This window comes from Adiantum capillus-veneris, chromosome 5, assembly GCF_014529385.1.
Source record: "Adiantum capillus-veneris isolate H3 chromosome 5, ASM1452938v2, whole genome shotgun sequence".
Classification (NCBI taxonomy): Eukaryota; Viridiplantae; Streptophyta; class Polypodiopsida; order Polypodiales; family Pteridaceae; genus Adiantum; species Adiantum capillus-veneris.
In genome coordinates this window covers 35555262-35560362 of record NC_140935.1, presented here as the reverse complement: position 1 = coordinate 35560362, position 5101 = coordinate 35555262, and the positions used below count along the sequence as shown (strand labels likewise).

Genomic DNA, 5101 nt, shown 5'->3' with positions numbered 1-5101 from the left:
TCCAATTAACCCCTCCAACAAGCACTGGTGCGTCCATTGCTCACAAGAAGATTTATAAATTTTCTCATGTAGGAAAACAGTCTTTTTTCAGTGTTTTTCATACAATGCATAACATCATGAGCTTCTGGTCGAGAGGCACCATGTACCTAGCTAGGTAGAAGAAGCTCATGATGTTGAGGTAAGTCACAATGTGGAAATTCTCGTGAGAATTTATCCAAAACTTCTTGTACCTAGAAAAAAACTTTGATGCTTGGAGCTACAATTAAACATGGAGGATGCACAAAAGGAAGCGGTGCGAACCTTGACCACTGCACTTGATATTGCCACATCTTCAATAGACCTATGAACACAAGGATGTGCAGGCAAGACTAATAATGAAGTTAAAAGAGTTGGTGAACCTTACACTCGCACATGATCATCTACAAATAATACAATACAGTTCCTGCAGAGCTAGGCAGTGGTCATGCAATGCATAGTTATTAGTTACTTTTTGAAATAACTGTGTCGCTTGCATGGTCACTAGTGCACCGCAACTATGCAAGTCATCTAGTCACTACGCCGAATTTTGCATAGTTGCATATGCGATAACTACTGCTGCACCCAACATCACCACATCCATACTTAACATAATGATAAGCATATTCTATCTGGAATTGAGCGGGTGCATATTGTGACATGTAGCATTCTCATCCTGCTTCCACATCTTTACAGTCTTGTCAGCCTCACATGTAACCAGCCTGGTCCCGGTCACATCATAGGACAAGGCATAGATTGCTTGTTCACATGCAAGTGACCCAGGCTGACCTTTTGACTGCTCTTGCTGAAAATTATGACCACTTCTCCAATCATAAAACCAAAGGCTTCCATCATCTCCTCCCGACACCATCACACTCTCTTCATTCACGGCAACACAATGGAGAATGTTGCCCCTTTTTGCCTGTATATTAGTTAGAATTTGACCCCTTGGAAGAGTGAACTTTTGATGCTGCCAGTGGAGGCAGATGCAAAGGAGGCGGAGCGATCAAACAAAGGGTGTTGTGCTAGTGCCCGGATGGATGTCTTATGGAATGTGAGGGTAGACATGGACTTTCCTGCGACAAGATCCCAGAGTTTGATGGTTGTATCATGCGAGCCAGTGACAATAATTTGAGGGTGTATGGCTTGAGCCATGACAGAAGAGACAAGGTCCTTGTGCCCTGACAAAGCATGAACTTGGACCGTTGTTCGCATATCCCAAACTCGGCAAACAGAGTCGCGCCCCCCTGTCAAAACAACATTGTCCAGGGTCGGGTGGAGCGCTAGGCAGTAAACTCCGCTCAAATGCCCATGATAGGAGTGGATTACCTGGTTGTATTCCAGATCCCAGCATTTCACTTGATTATCCGCACCAGCAGAGAACAAGTAAGGATGTGTGGAGCTGACGGCAAGACCTTGAACTCCGAGGGCATGGCCAGTTAGACTCAGCTTCAACTGCCCCGAGCCAACATCCCAAATCTTGATGGTTCTGTCATCCGATCCCGTTGCAAACCAGTCGTTCGCCGAGTTGAAAGTGATGGACCTCACGCATCCCAAGTGGCCACTCAGTACCCGATAGGTTTTCCATGGCCGCCGCACATGAGTAGTAAATGGCGGCCTGCCAACACTTGCATGCCCTAATTGTCTTCTGCTCATCATGTCTGCGTCCTCATCATGCGGCATCGACGTCTTGCAGAAATTAGCAGGTTTGACATGGCTGGGGGAAGGCCGCCTCATGATCTTGCTTGCTGCTTCTTCGACACGGCTTTGAAAATTGAAAGCTGAAAGGCACATTTATAAAGAGGGTCTTCCGATCCCAAAAGCGGTTTTTTTTATAAAAAAAACGATAAGCGCGAGGAATTTAATTAAATGAGCAAAAAGTATACATAATTAAATGAGCAAAAAGTATACATAATGTTCACAGAGCCCTGCTCTGACATATTCCACATAGTGACATATTCCACATAGGCGCCTGGCCCAATTCAAAATATACAACTGATCTGACATACACAATGACCTTATGGCTCCCAGCCCATGCTCGAGACACCTTCATTTACATTCCTGCACATCTGTTAATCTCTGCTTGGAGCCTCTCCAAGTAATAGTATCCTTCATTAATCCGATCCTCGAGTTGCGCAATCTCGATGTCGATCTCGTTCTCCCAATCATTACAAGACATGATTTTATCATCTAAATCATTGTCACTCGCTCCCCATGAGTAAACACGATCATAGAAATACTTTGAATCTTTTTTTTGGTTATGTACAAAGTGACTTGATCTTTAGCAATTTGCACACCTTGCACAAGAAGGGAAGGAAAAAGGGTTTTCAGACTTGGTGTCTGGTAAGCCGAATCAAACATTTTACAATTTCTTTGCCGCCAGATCAGCCATAAATCTTTTCCCTTCCTCTTCTCCTCAATGGCCAACGAGGCATGCCCTGCACAAATTTCCTCTCTATTACTATATTAAAGGCCCAATTGTTTTTATAGGAATCTCAATAGATTCTCCTACAGGCTTTAGGGAAAAGAGGCGTGGGCGGAGGGGGCACGAGAGAGAGAGAGAGAGAGAGAGAGAGAGAGAGAGAGAGAGAGATATGCCATGTGTCCCGATCGAACATGATTTTCTGGCTGTCACTATCGTTTGGATGCAGTGTGTTAGAGCTAAGGTAGTATAGACACATTTTTTTTGTTTCGCGATCATCTGGATGCACTCCCTGGCGATGGCGCTTGCCGATGATGAACAAAGTCTGTTCAAACGGGGTGAGGGTAATGAGATCCAGAAGTTTTCCATGGCGGACTGAATCTAGGTCTCTCTTTCCTTTGATCAATGATGACTCCATGAGTCATGAGAGAGGCCTAGCGATTCTGCGTTTTTCCCATGAGGGGCCAAAGACAAGCGACATATGGATGAGGTCAGATAGAGGCAACGTTGCCAGATGCACATGCAAGAGAGCTGATGAATCAAGGGATCGATGTGTGAATTGGTAGGGGAGGGGTCGTGGGGTTATAACCTCCGCTTTGCTCTAGGCTTGGGTCACGGTCAGTGAGGGGAGAAGGCAGGCACCATTGCGATGCAGGCGAGCGTCCATGGCGATCACAAATTCCATGGTGCAGGGGTGACGAGGGGTCTGTGATGTGGAGGGTGGCTTTCCCTTCTGAATTGATGATTTCAAAAGAATGACGCTTGGAAATTAATTAATGAAAGTGGGAACAGACCCAGTAGTATGTCTGCCCGATTTTCAAAAAGCAATGGAAGAGGTGGAATCCGATGGGGATGCTCACGTAGCGACGAGTGAGGGATGCACTGCAGGTGGCAAGGGGGGGGGGGGGCCGGGGGGGGGGGGGGGGGCAGGGCCACGTGGACGTGAGCTAACCGCCCTCTTGCGCTGTCTGGCGGCGGCAGGAGCCGCCTCTCTCTCTCTCTCTCTCTCTCTCTCTCTCTAGCGACTTCCAGTTGGGGGCACGTGCAGGCCATGTTGTTCCCCTCCTAATCGCCCGTCTCTCTCTCTCTCTCTCTCTCTCTCGCGTAGACCTGTGCTTGCTTACCTTCGGTCTGCAGAGGAGCGGCAGCACCAGCAGACGAGTGTGTGTGTGTGTGTGTATGCTTCTGTCGTTGTTGCAATCCGAAGCAGACAGCATTCTGGGGGGGGAGGGAGATCAGCTGAGCCCAAGTCTGCTATGGCTGTCGTCCAGAAGGCCTCTCTTGCTGCAACTAGTTGTAGGCATATGCGAGGGCTGAGGGAGAGGAGGCGGGCACGCAGCTAGAGGCGGAGCTGGGAAAACAGACTGGCCATGACAACTTACATGGGGATGATGGCGCTCATGGTGCAGGGCTGAGGGGAGGGGGAAAGGGAATCTCGAAAAGTATCCCCAAAATATTTGGGTTTCTTTTAGAAGGAACCAATATGTTGGCAGTCTAAAAAAATATAAATAAGATTTTTTTTCCAAAACTCACAACGATGCTCTGCGCAAATTTCCAGTCTATTACTATGTTAAAAAGGCAAGACCTATGGTCCACCTGGTAGCAAATTCTTGCAGCCACAATGCTTTTCCCTTCCTCTTCTCCTTACTGGCCAACATGGCATGCCCTGCACAAATTTCCTGTCTACGTGGCTGCCAGTGGTGTGTTGCCTTGAACTAAGGCATAACCTGTTTGTTACCTGCAACCCGAATACGTATAGTCCCGGACTCCCCACATTAGAAATTGTGGCTTCAAATTCAAAGGGCGCTTTGTCGCAGTTTTCGTCCTCACAAGAAGTTTTGGATAAATTATCACAATAATTCCCACATTGTGACTTACCTCAACATCATGAGCTTCGGTGAAGGAGACACTGCATACCTAGCTAGGTACGATTGGGGGCAGGGGACCGCCAGCCCGATGGGGGGCCGGCGGTCCCCGACCCCCAATCGTACCTAGCTAGTTATGCGGTGCCTCTCGAGCAAAAGCTCATGATGTTGTGCATTGTATGAAAAACATTGTAAAAGACACCGTTGTGCCTGTTGTAGCTTCGTGTTACCCTTGCTCCCACCCCACGACTTCTTCCTGTGCTCTCAAGATCTCACCACCCTCCTCCTCCACCCATTGGCCCATGAACGTACCTTTGATCCCACCCCTTTACTTTCTCCCATCGGCCTGCCGCACCAAAAGCTTGAAGTTCCAAGCTATGTGAGATGTGCCTACAACAATCTCTCTCACACATACCTAGCATGACGTCTATCTCTACCCTTTGTGCTAGCATAGCAAAACAATAAATGAGACAATCGGAACCCCTCCAGCTTGAATTCAGCTGAAGCTGGCCAATCTTTCCAAAGTGGGAGCCAAGTGAGAGGGTTTCCATGAAACATACTCTGTGCGTGTGTGCGCGAGAATGCTCACACACACAATTTGACAAGATAAAAAATGTATACTCTCTAGACTCTTACTGATACGCCTCCTAATGTGTCTTTTGCAAAGTGGAGAGGGGTCTCCAAGGCTAGGAGGGATGCTCCTTTTTGCTCATTCTTTCATACACTCACACAATCTCTCATGTGTTGAGAAATAACTCCATCTCCTTCTCCAAGCTTGAGAAGCAGAGAGCCTCTACAC

General features: G+C 47.5%; 1 pseudogene; it reads right to left on the bottom strand.

Moving 5' to 3' along the window:
- Positions 1-230: 230 nt before the first annotated feature.
- On the bottom strand, positions 231-1809 carry LOC147457139 (protein pleiotropic regulator PRL2 pseudogene; annotated as a pseudogene).
- Between the last annotated feature and the right edge of the window lie 3292 nt (positions 1810-5101).